Genomic DNA, 26647 nt, shown 5'->3' on the forward strand with positions numbered 1-26647 from the left:
TGAAATTTTTAAGATTAAAGCATCAACAGATTTGTTATCAAGTGAAAATGTCCTTCTTGGAGTATAAATGTCCAAAATATTGTTTTGATGGCAGAAGTGGGAAAGAACTCCCCGCAGCCACTTTTCAGAAGGGCTCTAATTCTTCCTCTGACAGCTCCATCTTCAATTGATTATCCTAATCCAAGGGCCTCCACTTGAAAACCCTCTCACATTATGTAATACAATTTAATATTGACTGAGAGAAGACTCCGGATTCTCATCATATATTGTAAATATCTGAATAGCATATTATGATAATTTTCAAAATCAATGAGTATTTGTTTCATGAGTCAATCACTAATTTCCAACATACTGCATAATGCTTGTCAAGTTTAGACAGCCAATAAGGAATTAATGAAATAAAGAAAGATGAAATTAATATAAACTTATCTTTTACTGAAATAGGTAAAATACTAAAGGGATTTTACATCTTGGCTCCCAAAGTATATCTGAGTATAATTATATAATAGAAGTACTTTTTAAGAACTGTAGTAATGTTCCCACTATCTGAGAAAATGGTTAATTAATTAAAGCAATATCAATTTCTCAATAATTTTATTAATTAGAGCAGAAGAAATTTCAATTTCCCAAGTGTTTAAAGTCTCAAGCATTTTATAAGTTAAAATTTTTCTTACCAAACAGTCCAAGATATATGTGTTCTCAATTGAGAGACAAGTTCCTTCCACATAGTTCATAAATATGTCTTACAGCTCTATCTTCTGACATAGAATTGGTACAAAAGTGAATTCAAGTAGAAGAATAAGACAGAGGAACCTCGAATGTACATGCACTATTCTATGTTAACATCACATTGGTAAGTTGTAGTCACATAGTCACGCTTTGCAAAGAAATCTTAGAAGTACAGCCCTTTGCAAATTCAGTATTTGTCATTTTCATTTACCAAAAACACCTTCAAATCTTTGTATTTTTCTCTTGCTTTCTTGGGGCCAAGGCATTGTTTTTATAATTGAAGTTTCTTATTACATGATCATGTTTATTAATATTATAAAATTTTAATTCAGAGAAAGCTTTGAGAATTCTTAAGTTTATTCTTGTAGTTTGCAGTGAGAAAGATCTAAAAGGTAAATTCAATTTCATAATCTTTTTTGGTTTCTGTATATGATAAATTTCTTAGATTCTAATAAGCCCAATATTAAACAAGTATTACTCTTTAGAAGTTTAAAATATATTCTGGATTAAATAGCTCATGAAATGTCATAAAATAGGAAAATTATAGACCCAGGATGCAGATGCCTAAATATTTTTGGAGTAAGACCCTTTTATTTGGAATAAAATATTTTTAGTTTATTTTTTGTCAAGGTGATGTACAGAGAGGTTACAATTACATATGTAAGGTAATGAGTGCATTTCTTGTTGAACATTATTACCCCTTCCCTCATTTTCCTCGCATTATCCCTTCTCCAAGTTGTAAACTTCATTTCCAACATTCTGTCTTGTGAGTATTGCTGTTGCATTGGTTAGACCTTTGTCCTCTGTCTCACCATTTTCTTATTCCCTTTTCCTTCCCTAATTCTAATAAACGTATATACAATACATAGGGTACAAAAATTAAATACAGAGACAAACTATAGGGAGAAAAAAAGAAAAAAGAAATCACTTTGTGTAGTACATTAAAACAGAACAACAAAGAAAATCCTCTTGATTCCATATCTTGGAGTTCATTTCACTTATCATCATCTTATATGGTCATAAGAACATAGCTATTGAAATATTGGGATCTCCTACTAAGAATGTTGTAGACATTTTCTATTTATTACAAATGAGGGAACCATGAAACATATTTTTTGCGCCTGGCTTGATTCACTTAATATTATTTTTTCCAGGTCTTTCCATTTCCTTATGAATGGGGCAATTTTATTCTTTCTGATGGAAGCATATGCATAGAATATATATATATATATATATATATATATATATATATATAATATTTTCTTGATCCATTCATCTACTGAGGGGAATCTGGTTTGGTTTCATAGCTTAGCTATGGTGAACAATGTTGCAATAAACCTAGCTTTAGCATCGCCTTTATTTGGTCATTTGGATAAATGCCCAGAATGGGATTGCTAGGTCATAGGGGAGATATATATTTAGTCTTGTAAGGAACCCCCATACTGCTTTCCAGAGTGTTTGAAGTTTGTACTCCTACCAACTGTGTAGTATTGTTCCCTTTTGGCCATATCTCCACCAGCATATGTTGCTATTAAATTTCTTGATAAATATTTTAGTGCAGTCTTTAGAAAATTACCAGATCATATTTTATCTTTAATCCATACAGGATATAGAATTAAATGTCATATCTTATTAATACAAGGAAGATAAATAATTAAAAAGTCCTAGAGCTTATATTGCCTTCAAATGTATATATACTATATTAATTGTTAATATATATCAGCATTGGATTTATTTTCAAGACTTTATTTTATATATATATATATGTGTATATATATATATATGTATATACTACATTTTTAAGAATTAGGTAATTAAAATACCAGAATTTATTTAACAAATAGTATACTAATATAAATATAAAATATAAATAGTATATAAATACAAATTCATAGTTGTATATAACATAATTCTCTTAAACCACATAAATATATTAAACTTTAATATTTTAAGTACAATTTTTTCTTTTCCTTTTGCTTTTTTTTTCTTTTTGTTGTTGTTGTTGGTGTGGCTTGAACTCTGGGCCTGGGCACTGTCCCTGAGCTTTTTCAGCTGAAGATGAGTGCTCAACACTTGAGTCATAGCCTTACTTCTAGTTTTCTGATAGTTTATTAGAGATAAGAGTCTCATGGACTTTCCTGCCCAGGCTGGCTTTGAACCATTATCCTCAGATCTCAGCCTCATGACTAGCTAGGATTATAGGTGTGAGCCACTACTTCCTAGCTTTAAGTACATTTTCTTAGCATTTATTTCTGTTAATTTGCTTTCAATGAATGAATTGCCAATAATGGGAGGAGAAGATTAATAATCCCTGAAGAGGTGTAAATATCTTAATCTTTATTACATGATACATTACATAGGAAAAGCAGAACTTTTCATAATAAGTTAAGAATGGTATGTGTTGAGATAAGGACATATTTTGGTTTGACCGTTATATCCAATGTAATCACATGAGTTTATGAAGGTGACTTTGATCAAGATGCATTGTAAATTGATACAATGAATTGACATAATATTTAAAAAATAGAACAAAAGTTGGAAATATTTTCAAACTAAGGGGAGTAGAGTAGCAGGGAGAGACAGAGAAGAAGGCAGGGAGACAGAGAGTGAGTGAGCAAGCAAGAGAGAGAAAGGAAAGACAGAACACCTGGTGTGACCCAGGAAGGTTATGACCAGTATAACTCAAATATAATCAATTTGGGCTCTTTTAAGACATTTAGTGGTGAAGTAATGTTTTTTATAGTCTCAAGAAGATACTAATACAGATTTTGATATCTGAAAGTGTAGTACTACTATAAAGTATCAAAATTTTCACCTGCTTACAAGTTTAATTCAAAGGTATTATATAACAATAGCGATTTTCTCCATCTGCTTTCTGACATGTATTTTGAGTGAAAAATGAAGGAATAGAGATCTAACTTCAGAATACAAGGGCAATGGGAAACGGTGAACAAACAAAAATTGCTTCTTGATGTCTTAATAGAGCATGCTTCTCAATGTTGTGGTATGGCTATCATCTGAATCAAGGGGGAAAATGTTTCTACTTTAAGAGTCTTGAATTTCTTTAAGAATCTTAAGATTATATGAATACACACTTCCAACCCAGACGAGTTAAGCATCCTGAATCTCAGAGACATTCTTTCCTACAAAGAAAAATCCTCAAGTTTTCTACTATAGATACTAATTTACTTCATTGAGGATTTTTCTGAGAAATAAAACTGGGGTTTACAACATTGTAGGCATTAATTGTGACAGCTTTTTCTACACCAATAAGAATATCAAATGTTTGTACAAGTATAAATACAATTATATTGCATTTTATGTCTGTCTGAGCTAAATCTACCACTGGTTCAATTAAAATTAATAAAAAAAAAGTTCATTTAAGCTCCAAATGCTGAAAAATAATGATACAGTTTTTATAAACTTGAAAACATTCATTTAATAGAGATAATGTAATATTTATAATTATGTAACTACTTAACACAAATTACAACTTTATATTAAAGAGAATGTATTGTTTATGTACAGATAGAACCTAATGAGCCCAATCTCAGTTTCATAGCAAGATCCTGCTTGGTAAAACATAAACAGTAAATAATATAGAGCCTAAATAAATACTAAATGGAAATGCAAATAATCAGCAGAAGCAGAAGCTGATTATTTTTTTAAAGTAATGTGTGAGTGAGAAAATGCTTTTCATAAAATAAAAAATCCACCTATTTATTTTATTAAATTGTTTGTTTTCATTATGGTTCTTCAGTTGTTAACCTTTATCAAACCAAGTTTGTAATAGTTCCTCTCCTTCATATGCTTTTTATTTGTTAGTGCCATTTTTTGAAAAGCTTTATTATGTATGAAGTGCTTGTTCTCTGAAAGTATGTGATATTATTGCATTCCTATAATATAAAAATGAATTTTAAGAAAAATGATGTGACTTTATTGCTCCACCTCTCTTATGTGTGCTTGCATCAACACCATGCTCTCTCTACAGGACCTTACTAGATCATTAAAAGAGAAACTCTGATTAACATTATTTGTTTTTTCTCTTGACTCAAATCCAACTCCTAGTATTTTATGCAACTTCCAAGGTCACAAACCATGTTTTGTTCAATCTAATGATTAGCTTCTCAGTTCTCCTTAATGTTTAATCTTCCATGGCAATTGATGTAGTTGATTACTACTATTATTTTTTTCTTGATATTAAATTGTATTAGTTTGTTCCTCAATATTTGTTGTTTTGTTCTCTACTCCAATTTCCCCAAACACAGGCTACTTCAATACCTTTACATTGGGCCTTCCCTTTTTGTACCCATTCATTCAATTTCAAGGTCTTAAATTCACGAATCAAGATTACACATGACAGAGGCTAGGAAGATGACTCAGTGGTAGAGCGCTTGCCTTGCATGCCTGAGGCCCTGGGTTCGATTCCCCAGCACCACATAAGCAAAATGAAAAAAGCCGGAAGTGGCGTTGTGGCTCAAGTGGTAGAGCGCTAGCCTTGAGCTGAAGAGCTGAGGGACAGCACCCAGGCCCAGAGTTCAGGCCCCACAACCGGACCCCCCCCCCAAAAAAAAGATTATATATGACAAAGTTAGAGCATTCCCTTGATTGACAAAATATTTGATAAAATTTCTTCATATTTTCACTTTATTCTAGATTTTCTTATAATCTAAACACATCTAAAACATTTCTTGATATTTACCCACTCATGGGTTCCCAGTCTCATAAGGATATCTTCCATCCTTCTGTTGCAAATCAAAAGTTTTCTACTATTTTTAACTTAGTTTCTTTTTGTTTTCACACTATGTATTGAAATCAGACTTTCAAAACACTTATACAATCCTGATACTTACAACTTGCAACTGCTACCTCACGTCTGCTCCAAGTCTCTAACATTTACCTGACTATTCTCTTTTAAAACATATTTTATTAGTATGTATTAGATGTATAGAGGCTTATTTTTAATTATATTTCCACGAGTTTCCAATAAGTTGTAATCAATCTCATCCCTTGAATCTCCCTTCCCTAAATTTTTTATTGAGCTTTTATAATTGTAAACAATCTATTTTGATTGTATTAATTCTGCTTCAAAATGTATTACAAAATCATTCCCTTCCCTGTTTCTTATCTGATTATTCTAATTGTGTGTGTATTTGTGTATATGTACGTGTGGAGGGGGGGTACTGAAACTTGAACTCAGGGACTGGGTGCTGTCCCTGATCTTTTTGCTCAAGACTAGCACCTGTCAACCACACCTAAATTTCTGGCTTCTTGGATGTAAGTCTCATGGACTTTCCTGCCCATTCTGGCTTCAAACCAGGATCTCAGATCTTAGCTTCATGAATAGCTAGGATTACAAAAGTGAGCCACATAAACATACATTTTTGTGTCTCTGAGCCGGTGCTAGGGTTTGAACTCACTCCTACCTGGGCTGGCTTTGAACCAAGATCCTCAAGATCTCAGCCTTTGAGTAGCTAGGATTACAGGCTTGTACCACTGATACCAAGGTTGTATATTCTTAGTAAGACTCTTGCTTTTCCTTTTTCCTCTTCAGTAGAGTGATTCTGTAAAATAAAAAATCAAATTCTCTTTTTTACAAACCCTCAAGTGGCTTCCATATGACTTAGAGAAAAAAAAATCCAAATTCTCAGTGCCCTATAAGGTTGTACAAATCTGAAGTCACATTCCACTTTACCTCCTGCAATATTCTCATATTGAAATCATTTTTTTCTACTCATTTTTGTTTTAACTCACCATTTTTCAGCTTCTCTTGAATTCTGGCCCTCACCTTTGCTGCTTCCTTCCTACATCTTGACATTCTTCCTCATAACCCTAGGAACCATTTTGTATTTAAACACTTATACCAATCTCAGCTGAAACTTCATCCCTGACCCTTGATTTTCTATCTTTCCTTTCCTTTATATATATATAAAAGGTCTGTCCTTTATTCACTATGTGAGTCACCTAACATTTTTTTTCTTTTTATTTTTTTCTAATTGTGAAAATGCCATACAGAGGGGTTACAATTACATGGGCAAGGTAATGAGTACATTTCTTACCAATCATTTTTGCCGCCTCCTTTGTTTCCCCTTCCCATCCCTTCCCATCTCCCCCCCCCATTCCCCCCTGCCCCCTCCCCACGCCAAAGTGACATTGCTCCATTTGTTAGGAAATGGAAAGACTTGGAAAAAATTCTATTAAGTGAAGTAAGCCAGGCCCAAAGAAACATAAGTCCATGGTTTCCCTTATTTGCAATAACTAATATATGCCTGAGACAAACAGAAATGGTCAGATAAGTTGATGTTAGGCGAAATAAACCCCAAGATAAGGACTAAAATGTTTTTTTCTCTCTTGCTATTGTTTTTAACATATTTATAAGATGATTTCTTTGTTGCTTTATGTGATCCTCCTCCACATTATAACCCCTATTTTCACTGTATTTTATGTTGGTATAATTTGTGGAAGGGAAGGGAAAAAACAAATTGTTTAAATAGGAATACAGGTGGACCCATTGCAACAATGAGATGTACAATATGTTATATCAGATATTTTTGTTTTCATTACCAGTCATCCAAAATATAATTTAAACTCTATGTCTACATATTTATTTCACTGCTGTATAGCTTATTGTTTATGATAGAAACTTCATTGGATCACTTAATTTTTCTGTCCAGGTTCCAGTCATCAGGAAATGGTACTCTAATATGCACAATTCATGGATCTCATTACAGCTGATACTTCTCTTGGAAGGAAACCAAACAAATAACCTTGAGTTTTACTTCTTAGTCATTCATCAAAATGGCTGAGATATTTTAATAGCTAAGGAAAAGTCAACATAAAACAAATAATGTATTCCCAATAACACTAACACATATTGACAGAGAATAGACATTCTCTTTCCTGTTAGCACAGTGGACACTGCTGTGAAATCTACCTACTTTCTGTGGTGATCTTTTCTTCTCTCTGGATTCTAATCTCCAAGCACTCTGGCATCATCCCAGACTGCTTAATTGCAATGCCCTGATAAAAGCCTGTATATCTTTATGGCGGTGAACCTGTGCAATTGTTGTGGTCCCCATTTAAGGGGCTCTGTGCTGCTGTAGCAATGACTGGTTCTACAGAAGCAGCTGGTAGGAGGAAAGGAGCGTGGTTTTTACAACTGATATAAAAATAGCAATAGCTTCATTTACAAACAAACTCACAATTGGCCATGTGCCTTCCACCATAAGGAAAGATTACTTATTTCCAGTTTACTAGAGCACTTGAGATATATTTAGCTCATTTTATAACTTCTTTACTATTGAAAGCTATCTTTGAAATTCACTTTTGTTTTTTTTCGATCATGGGAATTGACCTCTGGGCCTGGGTGCTGTCTCTTGGCTCTTCAGCTCAAGGCAAGGCTCTACCACTTGAGCCACAGTGCCATTTCTGGTTTTCTGGAGGTTAATTGGAGATAAGAGTCTCTTACATATTCCTGCTCTGGCTGGCTTCGAAATGCAATCCTCAGGGCTCAGACTACTGAGTAACTAGGAATAAAGGCAAGAGTCAGCAGTATCCAGCCGGAAATTCACTTTCTGTTTAGTTTTTTTTTGTATATATTTTCAGTTGTAAAAATAGTGTACAGAGGGGTTACAGTTACCTGAGTAGTATAATGAGTACATATCTTACCGACATTGTTACCTCCTCCTTTATTTATTTTTCCCCTACCATCCCTCCCTTCACCATCTCCCCAACTCCTTCCTCCACATCCCCCACGAAACTGTAAAGTCCATTTTCAACATAGTGTCTTGTACATCTCATTGTTACAATGGGTCAACCTGTATCCTTATTTAAGCATTTTCTTATATCTCTTCCTCTCCCCAAATTATAAAAATGTATATATAAGATGCAGGAAACTGGAATCAGATAGCGAAAACAGGAGCTATACCATGGAGGAAGAACATACAAAAGAAACAAAAGAACCACATAGCGTATTTTAAGTACATTAAAAACAACACTAAGAAAGAAAACAACCACTGTGTCTCTGTCTTGGGGTTCTCTTAACATCATCTTATATGGTCATAGGTACATAGCTTTTGATCGTTTCTGCTTGTCCTACACAGGTACTAGTTATTGCAAATAAGGGAAACCATGGGACCTATGATCCTTTGGGCCTGGCTTACTTCACTTAACATAATTTTTCCAAGTCTTTCCATTTCCCAACAAATGGGGCATTGTCATTATTTCTGATGCAGGCATAGAATTCCATTATATATATACATATTATAACAAATATAATATATATATATATATATATCACATTTTCTTGATCCATTCATCTACTGAGAGGAATCTGGGTTGGTTTCATATCTTAACTCTGGAGAATAATGCTGTGCTGGTAGCTTTGGTATGACCTTGTTTGTGATTGTTTGGGTAAATGCCCAAAAGAGGGATTGCTGGGTCATAGGGAGCTCTATGTGTAGTATTTTGAGGAATCCATACTGCTTTTCAGAGTGTTTGAACAAGTTTACACTCCCACCAAAAATGCAATAGGGTTCCCTTCTGGCCATATCCCCTCCAGCATCTGTTGTTACTACAAAGCCTTCAAAGCAGAACTCACACCAATACTCCTCCAACTCTTCAATGAAATTGAATGTGAAAATTCACTACCAAACTCTTTCTATGAATCCATCATTAGTATTCCACTGGAATACTAATACTGGTTTCTATGGGAGAGAGCTTGCTTAGCCCCCCAGCCTCTCCTCTGCCATCTTCCCCCCGCAATCATCTGAAATTCACGTTTTTAAGACTCCTAATAGAGGAATGTTAATGCAGTGAAGGTCCCTCAAAAATAATATTCACATCAATTAGTTAATGGCTGACTGACTTTAGGATAGGTTTAAGGAGAGAGAATGTACTTAGAAGAGTACAAGGGAATTGATTTTATATCCAGGGCACTGATTTTGTCCTAAGCTGGAGAATGGAGAGTAGCTTGACCACTTGTCAGAAGTGAGGTTGGCAGTAGATCCCAAATACCACTGAATGCTGTGATTCTACATGGTCTCTGTTAGTTGAACTGAATGGATTCAATGAGTGGCTGGTACCTCCTGGATGAGGAGAAAAATGGAAGGAGAATAAGGAGGATGCCACATTGTAAAGAAGATAGCCAAACGTTAGTTCAACACTTGGAAACTCCAGAAGATTCCCAGCAGAGAGGAAGTTTCAATGGCTACCCAGGAAAGCCCTAGTGAAGCAAAGAGTGATTGTAATGGCAACAATGTCAACAGCACAGACTCTATTTTGTAAAATATCTGTAGACAACGTTAAAGGCAGATGTCTGGATTTGTACTCTTGGTGTTTCCCTCTCCATATATCAGGAACCTGATGGAACAAAAGGAGGAAATTCTGAATGAGGGTGTCCCCAAACCAGGCCTTCTCAGTGGATGATTTTAACACTATAATCATCTTGCTTTCTCTAGACATTTAAGATGGCTGCCGCCCAGAGGAACATTATGTGACTCACAGGGAAATTTAGTTGTCAGGTTTAAACTCCTGATAAAAGGCTGTGTCCTCATACATACAGGTCAGAAAACTGGTGTCTTAAATAAATGCTGCTGTTATTTTTCTATATATTTTGAATATAGTGACTATAAGATATACATAAATCCATGTACTCATGTACCACATAAGATCTGAGAAAAATCTGTACATTGAGTTTCTAGGTTTCTATCCTTATTTTTTACATATTTGTTTTATTATTTTGTAATTTCTATTTAAAACCATAATATTCAAATAACCACACAATATTTGAATATATTAAGCTAACCTCATACATATATTTAAATACTACATTGCTAGTAATGGAATAAATTTTAAAATCACAGCAGTTTATTTTGAGGAAATAAGTTTACTAGTTCTTAAAAGAGAGGTAGTTTTTAGGCAATTTTAGGAAAGTTATTTATTCAAACATCTTGATAAACGTTTATAGAAAAGTCATCTTTCAAGTATGTGTTTTCAGCAAAAGAATCAGACAAAAGAGAGTAATGTCAAAACAGTCTTATAAAATAATATTTATATCAGAGAGATTAAGGAGTCTTTAGTAACTGTAAAACACTCATACATTGTAAGATCTTCAGCACTAATATTTTATAGTATTTATCCTCTGTCTTTCCCCTGTTCAGATCTTCCACTATGGGACTAGAAGCACAGCAGTTTGAAGTATAAGTTTGATCTCCAAGTCAAATCCTCTGGTGTACATATATTATTTTTCTTCCTGTCCTCCTTATCTTTTGAATAATATTTATTTCTCATTATATGGTTCACCAATTTTGATTAAAGAAAAGAGACATCATTTATTAATACATGGATAACTTCTGACGCTCCAAATGATGCTAACTTTCTTCAGGGAATTTACTGTAGTTTGTGGCAAAATAAGTTGTCAGTACAATAGTAGTTTTATCCCAATCATTATCAACAGCTATTGAATGAGATCCTTTTTTTCCTTCTACATTGCATCTTAATGAGTTTTTTTTTTAAATCTTGGTAACCTCTGAAATTCCACATGTGTTAGTTATTTAGCTTCTTGAAACCTTGGCAGCCTCATAGCAAGTGTGACACCATAGAGAAAGGCTGAGGGACATTTTAGTGCAGGGCCCTCACCCCTGAACTTCCCTTTGGACTGGGAGCTTAGGTTCCGTTGCTTGGTAAACTTGTAACACTATTTTAAATGTTTTATTTTCTGTTTAAGATGTGACCTATTTTATTATTTACCCTTAGGTTTAGAATTGGTCTACTAAGAGCTACTTTTCCATTTTTTCCTTTAGAAATGTCCTAGTTACAAAAATAATCATTACCTTTATTCTTTCAAGGCCTAGGACACTTCCATTATGATTATGTCTGAAGGAGCAAGCTGACCAGCTGTTGGGATTATAACATAATTAGATGATCTTTGCTATGATTTAGGGATCAGTATCAATCCCAGCTATAGACAGCACCAAAATCATCTGGAGAATTTGTTAAAATTTTAACAGCTGGAGCCCTGAAGGATATTTCTGATTCATTCAGACTGGAATAGGGTATACAAATTTAAATTTCCCAGATCATCTAGGGCAACACTATCAAAGAAAGATTAGATAAGCACATTTTTTTCACTTCACCTTAACTCAGAAGAAAACAGGCCAATTTATTTAAAACTATGCATTCCTGTGAATGATAACAATTTTACTGATAAAATTCACATCTGCTTTATTCATATTTAATTCAACTCTGATAATTATTCTGAATATTTTGTTACATGCTCTCTTACTTCTGCTTTATAACTCACCTAAAGTGAATATTTCTTTCCTTTTGTCCTTCAAAAATTAGAAATTAATATATAAACATGATTATCATAAAATGCTGCCAAACCCACTCCAAATCCTAGTAAGCCATTCTGTTCATGTTGGCAACCAAGTCTCAAGTTTATGTGGAGAGGGAAGGACTTTGATATGCCCAATATAATAAAAGAAGAATACAGTTGGAGGACTTACAGAATCAACTTCAACCTTTATCATTCACTGCTGTAACAAAGACAATGGTAATTAAGAAAGGGTTAGACTGGAAAACAATAGAAAGCCGTGACCATTGCTGCTTGTCTCAGACACATATAAATTGATTTTAGGAGAAATGAACCCCAAGATAAGGACTCAAATGTTTTTTTCTTGCTTGCTACCGTTTCGAACATATTTATAAGATATTTCTTTGTTGCTTTGTATGTCCCTCCCCCAGGGTATAACCCCTGCTTTCACTGTATTTGATGTCAGTATAATTTGTGGAGGGGAAGGGACAAAACAAATCATTTAAATAGGGATACAGGTGGACCCATTGCAACAATGAGATGTACAAGATGTTATGTAGAAAAACGAACTTTACCACTTTGGTGCGGAGGGGAGGGGGGTGAATATGGGAAGGGATGGGAAGGGGAAACAAAGGAGGAGGCAACAATTCTTGATAAGAAATGGACTCATTACCTTGCCAATTAATTAATTGTAATCCCTCTGTATGGTATTTTCACAATTAAAGTAGAAACCCCAAAGATGCAGGGGCACATGCACGTGCACACACATACACATACACACACACACACACACACACACACACACACACACACAGAGTGAACTTATACTTGAAATTAAAAAAAAAAAGTATAGGGCTGAGAAGGTGGCTCAGTGCTGGAGTGCTTGCTTCGCATGCCTGAGGCGCTGGGTTGGATTCCTCAGCATCACATAAACAGAAAAGGCCGGAAGTGGTGCTGTGGCTCAAGTGGTAGAGTGCTAGCCTTAAGCTGAAGAGCTGAGGGACAGCCTCCAGGCCCAGAATTCAGGCCCCACAACCGGCAAAAAGAAAATAAAGTACATAATGTAAACTATTTTTTAACAAACACTATTGGTAATCTGTTCATCCACATGGGAAAAACATCCACACAGACCTTGTACCCTTTGTAAAACTCAAAATGGACCCTTAACCTAAATGTAATTGTGAAACTGTATAAAACTCCAAGTAGATAACAAAAGAGAAAGTCTAGATGACTTTTGCTTTGGTAATGACTTTTTAGATACAACACGGAAAGTCTGATCCATGAGAGAAATAACTCTGTGAAAGTCATTGTCAGGAGGATGAGAATGCAAGCTAGAGACAAAAATAATTACAAATGGCATGATGAAGTACTGTTATCCAAAAATACAAAGAACTGAAAAACTCAATAAAAGAAAATAATAAAAGAAACATCTAGGTTCAAAACAGGCAAAATGCCTGGAGAGATGTCTTACCATAAAAACACATACATGGGAGCGATGGGTGACAATGTTGTCAGACACCTTGTATTCATATACTGTTTTGTAGAATGGGAACTTCTTTGTACAACTACTACAGATAATAATAATAATAAATGTTAAAAAAAACATACATGTCATAAAAGTGTCTTTCCTGGATGGGAGGCTGATAATGGGGTGAGTCACAAATTTGAAATGGGGTGAGTCACAAATTCGAGTTTGTATACATTTTTCTAATTTGGAGAAGGGAAGGGAAATAACAAAATGAGGAAATAAGGATACAGGTTGATCCATTGTAACAATGAGATGTACAAGACATTATGTTGAAAACGAACTTTACAGCTTCCGGGAGGGAGAAGGTGGGGAGATGGGTAAGGAAGGGATGTTAGGGGAAAAACAAAGGAGGGGGTAGCAATGCTCCATAGGAAGTGTACCTTTCCTTACTCATGTAACTGTAACCCCTCTGTACACTCCTTTGTACAGTATCTTTACAATAAAAATATATATTAAATATATGAGTGATGGAAAGTCTATTATGTCTACTCAGTTTTGTTACAATTCTAAAATTTCTTTCTTTTTTGTTTTGTTTTTTATTATTATGAAAATACCATACAGTACATTTCTTATCAAGCATTGTTGCCCCCTCCTTTGGTTCCCCACACCATCTCTTCACCTCTCCACCTCCCCCACCCCCACACCCCCATAACACCACCACCAACCCGACCCTCCACCCCCAACCCCGCCAAAGTTGTAAAGTTCATTTTTCGACATAACGTCTTATACATCTCATTGTTGTAGTGGGTCCACCTGTATCCCTATTTAAACAGTTTGTTTTTTCCCTTCCCCTCCACAAATTATATCAGCATGCCCCTCAGTAGATGATTGGATTAAGAAAATGTGGTATATATACACAATGGAATTCTATGCCTCCATCAGAAAAAATGACATTGCCCCATTTGTTAGGAAATAGAAAGGCGTGGAAAAAATTATATTAAGTGAAGTATGCCAGGCCCAAAGAAATATAGGTCCCATGGTTTCCTGTATTTGTAATAACTAGTATACATCTGAGACAAACAGAAACTGTCAGACAAGTTGATGTTAGGCAAAATGAACCCCAAGATGAGGACTCAAATGTTTCTTTTTCTTTCTTGCGATTGTTTCCAAAGATGAGTTCTTTGTTGCTTTGTATGTACCTCTTCCAGAGTATAAGGCCTGCTTTCACTGTATTTGATGCTAAAATTTCTTTAAAAATTAAAGTGTATTTAAAATTGATAAATACAATCGATAGAAGTATAACTCTGTGGTTGAGGACCCGGTTTAGATCCCTGGCATTAAAAAACAAAAACAAAGATGAAGGAGAGATAAAGAGGAGAGGGAGAGAAGGGGGGACACAGCAGTGAGGAGAGAGACTGAGATAAAGATAAAGAGACAGGCAGGGATGGAAGAAGAAAGGGAGGAAGCATAAGGAAGTAAGGAAGGATTGAAGGAAAGATGGAAGGAAGGAGGGATCAAGGGAAGGAAGGAAAAGAAGAATTAAAAACTGAACAAATAAAAATACTACTGAATTATGACATTTTAATAATTACACATTTAAATGGGCAAGTTTCCAAAATATTAATGTGAAAAATTGTAGATGATTAAAAATTCTTGATATTCAAGAAGTTTCCTTTTAATTCTAATTATTTTTAGACTATCCCTTTTTCATTATGTGTATTTTCCCCTTTATACATCTTAAAATCAAATAAAAACATTTTTCTTTAGAATCACCATTTGATGTCACACATAGGAAGACATCTATAAATGCTCACATCATTTCAATCATGAAAGTCTTTCACATGAGTTTGGCAATTGTGAAAAATTAAAAGTGGCATCTCTGAACATTTTCAAAGGTCCTTTTTCTTTGTTAGCATGGAAATGAAAATAAAAATGACAAATGGGAAGGTGAGTCTTTAGCCCAGAGACAAGAATGAGGAAACTGCCCTTACACAGATGATAATCCTGTTTTTATTACTTCTATCCTGAGCCAATTCCCTCCATTGATACTTGGCTCAAAATAACAAAATTACATCCCATGCTGATACTTGAAATAGCAGTCTGCTGCCTTTTGTATTTTAGTTTGCAGATAATTATTGAGGTGAAAAGTGACAACAAAGTCAAATTCTAGTGTAACCTTGAATCTTCCCTGCCCATGCTTCTGTATACTATGTATCTTTAGTTTTCCCCAAATACAGAAGAATACAGAAAGTCTGTGAATTTCATAAATGGAGTTAAATTAGCAACTCTGGTCTTATTGACAAATGATAACTGATATAGAATTTATAATAACTGATATTTAATCTTCTTAAAATGGCCCAGTATAATTTATAATAACTGATATTTAATCTCCTTAAAATCACCTGGCATTTGTAGGAAACCTAACTACATTAAAAAATGTTCTCTTCTTATAAAATTCACAGAATTCTGTATGTTAATTTAAGAAAATGTTGCTATAAAATAGTTATTACTTGTCCTTCAAATTATATTTTAAATAAAGGTTTCTGAAATATAATACACATTTCTTAGTTCTCTTTTTCTTTCTAATATATTAGGGTTATATGAGATATAAATAAGTTTATTCAGCTTATAATTCTGGTAGGAGGGTAGTTCACAATCTGGAGGACCAGGGTGCTGCCTTGTAGCCATGTGATACGTCTTAGCATAGCAACTGAAATTGCATAATGAGAGCAAGTATGTGAACAAGCAGGGAATGCCAAACCTAATTTATAATGTCCTGTTCTTGAGTTAATCAATCAAGTCCCAAGAAACTTAATACACTTTGATTTTCCATATATTAATTCCTGCTGGTAGTTAGTTGTGCCATGATCTGGCTGCCTCAAGCTCAGGTCACCTCTTGAAGGTCCTAGAAACTTTCTACATTTTTGCCATAGGAACCAATCTTCAAGTACATGCATATTTGGAAAATAATATCCATGCACAAGTACAGAAACTTTTTTAAATGTACATATACAGTTTAATGATTAAAATTCAGCTTCCTGTGTCACTAGCACTCAGATCATACAGAGAATACACTTCCTACTTGATATCCACCTCTTTCATAGCTCAGTTGGTTTGCTCTTTTAGAAAGTAAGCATTATCCTGACAATTTACCATATGAGACTCTTGCTTATCTATACCACACTTTTTCTTTTTCCTAGTGAAGAATGTATTTAATAAACACTATACTTATTTTAAAATGATAGAAGGAATGACATAGATTTTAGAATGTCAAGATACATTGTACTCATAAATTGATATGTAGAGTTGAATCCCTTTGTACAACTACTTAAAGGTAAAATATGAATAAATTTAAAATAAATGAATACCAATATATACACAGTAAATACACATAACCAAAGTATTGTATATACAAAGGAAAATAAAAATGGTGAAACTTCTTACAATTAACTGATAGTCCATAAAAATGAATAACAGGTAGTTGGTACCTGAGATGTGAGAGAGAAGGCCAAGGGGACAGGAATATATGAATGAAGAGAGTAGGAGGGGAAAATAATGTTTAATGCATATTCTTTGAAATTAGGAAAATTGAATTGAGGGATTGAGTTATGAGGATCAGGAGACAATGATGAAAAAGTTGATATTGATCAAAATGCATTATACTCATAAATTGACATGTTGAATAGTAAACACGTTGTATAATTACTAAAAAATAAAATTATGATAGACATAAATTAAAAATAAATAAAATTACTAGAGTTTATTTGAAGTTACACATATACACAGGTATATATATATGTATATTGTATATGAATGTATACATATAGGTGTACACATTTCCTTTAGTTAACATGTTCCATGAGAACCATTCTTGTTTCATTGAACTTTATTTTAATAATTTTACTTGCCATGCACCCTGAAACCACAGTTTATTATTGTATGCACCCACCGAATACATTGAAAAATATATTGCTTAGCTTATATATTGTTTAAATCCTGGTATGCAGATGCAACAATTCCAAGTGAAGCTGTGATGAGCACTGTGCATGTACTCACATGCACTTTTATTTGCAGTATGTGCAGTAGAGATTACAGGTGAATTCTTCAACACTCTCCTGATATTTAAGACCTTCTGCAATGCTACAGCTCATCAAAACCCAACACTTCTTACCAGTTTAATTGTAAATACACTGAAGGTAGCCACAGGATGTGCATGTGATTTTAGTATTTTTCTCTATGAGAACTTTGGTTCAATATTTTCCAGTAGTAGTCCAAATCACTTTTACTACAAGCTACATTAATACAATTGCTTAAAATGCCACTTATCTACTGACTTCTATTTTCACCCTTTTCTTGTTCATAATATTGCTATCACCTTTTAAATTTAAAATTTTCCTATTATTTTTAATGATTCTTAGTAATACAATTTATTTTGAATAACAATTTTTGTGTTGGAATATTGATAAATGTATGCATCAGTTATGGAAATTTGAGAATATTTTAGGTATACAAATCTTACTGTCAAAAAAAGGTGACTATTTTTCTTCTAAATCTAACATTCTAGTTGATTTTGTTTTTCACATGACATTGGGTATAACTTGCAATTTTTAATTATTGATCTTTGGTGAGATGGATGGTAACTGTATTTCTAGGGTCTTCAAAGAAAAGATGTCAAGAATTCTTCAATATGTACATTGTTTTAAGAATTAACAATATCTTTATGTAGAGTAAAAACTTCTATTCCAAAATTTTCCTTTTGCCATGAATTCATAGCAAATTTTCTGAAATATTTCTCTACATATTTTGAGGATTTCACATAACTTCAATATTTCAGTCTTGTTATACGTTGGAGTGTGCCTGTGCTTTTCAATATCATTCTATGGTTGTGCTTATTTAACGAATAAATTTAGGCCCCTTGTTATTTAAAGCATGATTAAAATGCAAATTTCCTCTTCACAATGCACACCCTTCTCAGCTCTGCTGCTAAGGTTAGGTTGACCTCATATTGAGCTAGTGACTGAACTTTCTATTGTTATATTCTCTGGAATACTTTATAATCATTCAGGTCAATTTGGAAAGCAATTAGTTTAAATTCAAAATGTGTTCAAAAAGCCCTAATATTTTCTTTGGGGTTTATTTTAATATCATTATTTTCTGTGTACAATCTTTTGCTCTTGCCAAATACTTTATATTTTTTCCTATTTTTTTCTAATGCCTCCATTTACTAGCATCTTTTCCTTTCGTTTATTTTTATTCTATTTCTAAACTATTTTAGGTTCTTAATCTAAGGTCCTAAAATTTACTTTTCAGACTTCAATAAAGGTATATCATTTAGTTTTAAAACATTCTGGAGATAGATACCCCACCTATCTGTGACTATTTGTCTCTAACTCAATTTAAAGCACATATGCCATTTGAAGGATAAAATTATTTGACACTTGAACCCAAATATAATAGCCTAATCACTAAATAACCGTAACCATTACTTGTAATTTCTAGGATGCTTATACATAAGTTTTGTTTAATTATTGTTATATGGTTGATATTTTTGCAAAAAGAAAGTAAGCAGATTAAGTAAGTGGATTGTTAAAATTTTCTTTTTCTAAAAGCTATGTACATATGACCATATCACGTGATGCTAAGCAAAATGAACCCCAAGATAGGGACACAAGAGATTTTATCTTTCTTATTGTTCTTTTTAATGTACTTACAATGTACTATGTGACTTTTTTTTTGTTTCTTTGTATGTTCTTCCCCCATGGTACAACCCCTGTTGTCACTGTATTTGATTTTGGTGTCCTGCATCTTGTATATGCATTTCTCTAGTTTGGGGAAGGGAGGGGAAATAACAAAATGCTGAAATAAGGATACAGGTTGACCCATTGTAACAATGAGATGTACAAGACACTATGTTGAAAACGAACTTTACAACTTTGCCGTGGACAGGAGAAGGAGTTGGAAGGTGGGGAGTAAAGGAATGGTAGGGGAAAAATAAAGGAGTGGGTAACAATGCTCCATAGGAAATAGACTCATTACCTTGCTCATGTAACTGTAACCCTTCTGTAGAGTATCTTTACAATAAAAATATGTATTTAAAAATTATATTTCTCAGTAGATTTTAGTTCTTTGTTTGTTAGGGAAAATTATGCTAAAGTCTCATATAGCTGTTTGTCTATGCTGTAGTTGCTCTGCTGATTTTTCATTTATGCTTTGAGAGAATATTATAGGACACATTGCTATATCTTTTCTGTAGATATGATATTTCTAGATCATGAAATGCTCCTCTTCATTTCTAGAACTGACTCTTGCCTTATGTCTGCATTCTAATGTTAGTGTTGCTGCGCAGTTTATTTTTTGCCTTGCACTTGTTCAGTGTGTTTTCCAATTACTTTTATTTCTAGCTTTCTGTACTCTGATGCTTCTAATATGCCTTTAAAACAAGATAAAAACCTGACATTTTGTTTCTGCTTTTTTTATGCACTTATTTATGTGCTATAAGCAGCAGGAAATCTTTCACTAGAACCAAGCTATTTTATTTATCTGCATAGCACAGTTTATTCGTTCTGCTGGTTACCTTATCTCCCCTTAGTATATAGTCTCAAAAATTCCATCATTCTGTTCCCTGTTAGCCACCTGATTTCTTTTGAACTAACTAGTATTGTCTAATGTATTTTCCTTCTATTTATTTTCAAGTTTATAATTTTTGGCTAAAGAACTTTTCTCTGTAATTTTAAAAAGTGACCACCTTAGTGATTATAATATTCAATGTAATTTTTATTTTTTAATGGTTCTTAGAGTGTGTTTTGAGGCCCCTGGGAGATACTTGTGTATTTTTAAGAGTTTATGCAAAGCTATATTCATGAAATATAGATGATTGTTGATTTTTCCTCATTTCTGTCATAAATATAGAGCAGGTATATTGTAGATGACTGATATCACAAAAATATTCTCTTGTGCTATTTTTACTAAACTGTACTTATTTATTTGTTTAAAATCAGAAAGAATGACACTGCCCCATTTGTTAGGAAATGGAAAGACTTGGAAAAAATTATATTAAATGAAGTAAGCCAGACTCAAAGAAACATAGGTCCCATGGTTTCCCTTATCTGTGATAACTAGTGTATGTCTAGGACAAGCAGAAGACGTCAAAAACTATGTCATATGACCATATAACTAAGTGAAATGAACCCCAAGAGAGGGACACGGAGGTTTTATCTTTGTTGCTGTTCTTCTTAATGTACTTATTATGTGCTATGTGATTTTTTTTGTTTCTTTTGTATGTTCTTCCCTCATGGTACAACCCCTGTTGTCACTGTATTTGATTCTGGTGCCCTGCATTTTTTAAATAACATTTTTCTTAATTGGGGAGAGGAAGGGAAATACAAAATGCTGAAATAAGGATACAGGATGACCCATTGTAAAAATGAGATGTACAAAACACTATGTTGAAAACAAACATTACAACTTTGCTGGGTGTGAGTAGGGGAGGGGTGACAAGGGATGGAGGAGTTGAGGAGTTGGGGAGGGAAGGGATGGTAGGGGAAAAACATAAAGGAGGTTGTAACAATGCTCAATAGGAAATGGATTCATTACCTTGTTCATGTAACTGTAACCACTCTGTAGGATATCCTTACAATAAAAAATATTTAAAAAATACAAAGTTAGTGTGTACTGTAACTAATAGCAACAGAACATTGACTAATGGAACTTATTACTAGGTAAATAAATCATCCCAAATGTATAAATGTCTGTACATCTAAATTTTGCACATTGAATTTTCTAGAATTGAGTCCTTACTTCATTTTCTTGTTTTCAACCTACAAAAGAGTGATGTTGTTCTCATGTTATAAAAATGATGTGTAAAGTAATAAAATATTTAATAAATTTGATATTAAAACAAAAAATAAAATAAAACAAATATCCTTTAAATGGATAGCTTTATTTTCTTGTATAAGAAACATTAAGAATATAAATATCTTCTTAAAAAATTTTTTGAGGTCTTCTCAAATTTTAAAATGCTAAGCAAGCCTACAGTTGGGCAGTAGTGACTGAAACCTGTAGTCCTAGGTACTCTAGAGTAGGTGAGACCTGAGAATCAAGAACTGATGTCAATTTAAGCAAAAATGTCTACAAGACTCCATCTCCTTATTATGCAGCCATTAGAAATGACAAAACAATGGCATTTGGAGGGAAATGGATGGAACTAGAAAAAATCATTTTGAGTGAGGTAAGCCAAGATCAGAGACACAAACAGCACATGGTCTCCCTGATATGTGGATGTGAAGTAAAAAATGCAAGGAGATATGAGAAAGTAAACAGGACTCGAGAAACAAAGGACCGCCATTCAATTTGTCATATCATTACTAAAAGACTCCATGTTCTTGACCACATATAAGGCATATGTGTGTGTGTGTGTGTGTGTGTGTGTGTGTGTGTGTGTGTGTGTGCACATCTGAGGGAAGCTAGAAGGAAGACATAGAATCAGAGGGAAGCGGGAAAATATACAACAGAGGCGCCCATCAGCTGCAGTGGACCCTGATGAAAATGAACTAAGTAAATCAAGGGCAGTGATGGGAGGGAGAGCATGAGTGGGAAAGAGGGAACAAGTTATCCTAAGCAAAAGGAAAGAAATGTACATATCACCCAATGTGGAAGAAATAGTTGTATTGTCAAAGCTCATAGAATTCACAAACATTATAGACCATGATAATGACAATTTGCCTTGTGAAGGTTAAAATGTGTTTGTGACTTCTACTAAGTATCATTATCTCACAATGCTGTGAAATTTGTGAAATTTATGTAATCACTTAATCTCAATAAAAATTATTTTAAAAAGAAAAAAAAGACTCCATCTCCAATTAACCAGCAAAATTCTGGACTAGAGGCATGGTTCAAGTGGTAGAAACCTAGGAATGAACAAGAAAGCCATTATTGCCACTGAAATCAAGAAATATATTATGGGGAACATGTTCAAAAAGCTTTACTACTGAAGTTTATTCTCTTAGAGCTTTACACAGAGATTAATTTGGAGATTAAAACTTTTACAAAAGTAACTTTCAAAATATATCTGTGACTACTAAAATATAATGTTAAATGTAACTTATGTCATCTTCAAATAACTGAGATTACTTTGTCCAAAACTACTTTCTACTGAATTTGAATGTTTTTGTCATGTTATAATAACAAATCTATGCAAATTTTTTATATCCTTTCTCTTTCATATTTCTAGCATCTGAGTCTCTGCATCATCCATTATGTTGGGTTCTTCAATGTTGACTTTATCACTTCAAGTGTCTACCTATTATTAAACCTGAATCTCGCCTGCAAATTCTGTTGTATATAGAATATAGTCTGGCTCTCTTGTTCATTCGATTCATTGAAGTTTAACTTGAATGATATGCTGCCTTACCTTTTATTCTTTTGAGAAAGCAGTTGTCAGTCTAATTGTACAAATTTAGTATTTCATAGAAATGTAATATTTGGCCCTGGGATATGGCTTAGTGGTGAGTGGTTGTGTAGCTTTCACAAAGCCCTGAGTTTATATACACTGCACATATACCTGTACACACACACAAATTCACATACATGTCATTTAAAAAAATATTGTTGTTGTAAATGTGATGTGCAGAGTGGTTACAGTTACATAAGCCAGGTAATGGGTACATTTCTATTTTCCTCCTAAAACAGAGCTGAATATCTTTTTTATTTTAAATAACTTTAAGTAATTGTACAAGAGTTGCCATTTAACAAAGCAGTTATCTTGAGTTAAGTTATCTTGTTTTATGTCACCCCTTTCGACATTCTCACCCATTTCTCCCCTACATGCTCCTTTACTTACTCTTCTTTTTGTAGGCTATACAGTGGATTCTTTTTTAAAAAATATAATTTATTGTTACTGTAAAGGTGATATATAGAGGGGTTAGAGTTACACATGTCAGGTAAACCACATGTGTCTTGGTAAACCACATATAAATTTTTTTAATTTAATTTAATTTTTTTGTGAACATACTGTACAGAGGGGTTACAATTACATGGGCAGGATAATGCATACATTTCTTATCAAGCATTGCAGCCTCCTCCTTTGTTTACCCTTCACATCCCTTCCCTACCTCCCCCCTACCTCCACCACCCAATCCTCCCCCCCCCCCGCACCAACGTTGTAAAGCTCGTTTTCGACATGACAAGTTAATATTTTTTTCTGAATTTTTGCCATTTATTTATTTATTTGTTTGTTTTTATTTATTTATTTTGCCAGTCCTGGGGCTTGAACTCGGGGCCTGGGCACTGTGCCTGAGCCTCTCTGTGCTCAAGGCTAGCCCTCTACCACTTGAGCCACAAGGCCACTGACAGCTTTTTCTTTTTATGTGGTACTGAGGAATTGAACCTAGCGCTTCATGCATGCAAGGCAAGCACTCAAATATTAAGCCACATTCACAGCCTTTGCCACATTAATATCCATTTTTTACACTGGTTTTCTGAAGACTCAGGATGAAGTACCACATTGTGACTATCAGTAGGTTAACCCTTTTTATGAATTTTAGAAACTTTTCTTATAGCAACTCTTTAACTGTCTTCTATCATTTTTTTTATCTATTGAAACTCAAAAGCATTTCAAACTCTAATTGTAACTATTTTCTTTTATTCTCCTCTTAGTTTTTATCCAACTTTTGCTGTGTAGAAATTTTTTTAGAAATTTTAAAATAAAGAATGTTTCTAGTTCTTCAATTTTTTAAACTAGTTGTTAACCCCAAGTATAAATTTTAAATATATACTTGTCTAATTTATAAGTAAAGCACTTTATAATTTTTCCTGGTGAATATTTCAAGCTCTTCTTGTCTTATCTTCTTTTTTTTTTGGTTGGTCGTATGGCTTGAATTCTGGTTGAACTCTGGGCTTGGGCGCTGTCCCTGTGCTCTTCAGCACAAGGCTAGCACTCTACTGCTTGAGCCACAGCACCACTTCCGATTTTCTGGTGGTTTATTGGAGATAAATTAATGGACTTTCCTGTCCGGGCTGGCTTTGTACTGTTATCCTAAGCTCTCAGCCTCCTCAGGAGCTAGGATTACAGGTGTGAGCCACCGGTGCCTGGCTTTGTCTTATCATCTTGCATGTGGCAAGCATGGTTTCTGTGTCCAAATATTCCAACATCTGGATCTTTTCAGTATGATTTTCTATTGTTTTTGTTCTGTGTGATATTCTCTCGATATACTTCAGGAGAAACCCACAAGTTTTAATTTTTCATTTCTCACTTATTTTTGTTATGCTGCAGGAGAGTTATGAAAATGTATTGAAAATAGAATGTAATTTTCATCCCAAGAGGTTTTTATTTACTTAAATGCTAAGAAACTATCATTGAAGATAATAAAGAAGCCAAAGCAATATTGTGAAATTGTCTATTTCAGGATTATTTCAATGACTTATGCTGTAGCCCTAGTCCTGGCAAAGGCTTCATGGCCTTTGTCTCAACACTGTTAGAGTGCTGGTGTCTGTTACTTTAGATAAAATCTAATATTTTTGGTAAGCCCAGAAGACACATTTTGAGAATCCTGGACACTAACATTTTATGTACTCTCAGCTGGAGAGGCTGAAAAACACCTTGTTCTCTGATGTGACCTTTCTATATAGAATGTACTTTAATGACAAAATTTGTCCATATTTACATTAATAAATAAATTTTTCTCTACATGATTATGGATTTTCCTGGTTATTTTTCCATATTTTATTAAAAAAGTAGTACTTTAAGAATATTATTATTTTCTAACTTTACAAGGAAACTTTAGTTGTTAAGTTGTCTGAAGTTGCTTAATAAAACACAACTAGCCGGAAAATCTAATTAATTCCCTCTTATATTACAGACCATTATATATCATACATGTGTGTGTGTGTGTGTGTGTGTGTGTGCATGTGTGTATCTGTGGTATATATATATATATATATATATATATATACACACACATATACGTATATATGTGTCCTTATAATGTTATTTCCTTTATGAAATGGTTAACTAGTAAGCTTTCTATTTGAAATTATGAGGTTATCTGATTTTTATGCATGTAACCATATATGCAACACCAAATGATTATTACAGCTGTATTTTATGACTAGTTCCATTATGATATAAATTTTAGACATACATACCAGCAATCTAAGAAATTAAAGAATACATAATTTACAAAGCAAAGAAATTTGGTTCAAATTCTTTTTCTAATTTATACTTTCATTCACTCATTAACCTAATTTGTTTAAATCACAATTTGTTACTTCATTAAATCAGGACTTTTATGTCATACAGGGTTATTGTAATATATACTGAGATAGTAAGATGATGAGCAAATTATTGATATATTAGAAATAACAATAGTATCCTGAAAAAAATGGAATTCATGGGTGAACAGATATCTTATTGTAAATATATCATTGTTATCCTAACATTCCACCCATTGATTAGGTGATTTGCTAGCAAAACACTTCTTGCTTTAAGTAAGTTAATGTCAGGCATTAGCAACTAATCAGGAGTTAGCAGAGTTTGGGTGCAGACTGTCACTTGAGCTCTGTTAATACACATCTTACACCTGAGGTCAGGTATGTCTTTTCTTAAAGAAATGGGAATAATAGGGGCTGGAAAGGTGGTTCAGTGATAGATAGCTTGCCTTGCATGCATGAGGCCCTGGGTTCGATTCTTCAGCACCACATAAGCAAAAAGAAAAAAGCCAGAAGTGGTGTTGTGGCTCAAGTGGTAGAGCGCTAGCCTTGAGCAGAAGAGCTGAGGGACAGCACCCAGGACCAGAGTTCAGGCACCATGACTCCCCCCCAAGAAAAAAGAAATGGGAGTAACACAAGATACTAGCCCAAATACACTCATGTCGTGTGTATTAATATTTCATTGGCTACTCAGCAATATAGAAAAACTGAAAAGAAAAATTCTGCCAATCACAAAATAAAAATAAATTATATAAAGGTGGAAGTATATCTATTCACATGGGGTTTTGGTAAAAGAAAAATGCAATTTAAATAAATCTCACAGACTGTCATATTCATTTAATTAATATTTATTCATATGTTTGACTTTCACAATAATTAAATAATGGAAAATTGAGAAATGGCTCCTACATCATGGCTTTCTTTTGAAAATT

At 33.7% G+C, this 26647-nt stretch overlaps 1 protein-coding gene across 1 annotated transcript in view; it reads left to right on the top strand.

The window, feature by feature from the left end:
* The window catches only part of Sntg1 (syntrophin, gamma 1), an 852919-nt gene that overhangs the window by 735016 nt on the left and 91256 nt on the right, over positions 1-26647 (top strand). The window lies entirely within an intron of this gene.

This window comes from Dipodomys ordii, unplaced genomic scaffold, assembly GCF_000151885.1.
Source record: "Dipodomys ordii isolate 6190 unplaced genomic scaffold, Dord_2.0 Scaffold9, whole genome shotgun sequence".
Lineage (NCBI taxonomy): Eukaryota > Metazoa > Chordata > Mammalia > Rodentia > Heteromyidae > Dipodomys > Dipodomys ordii.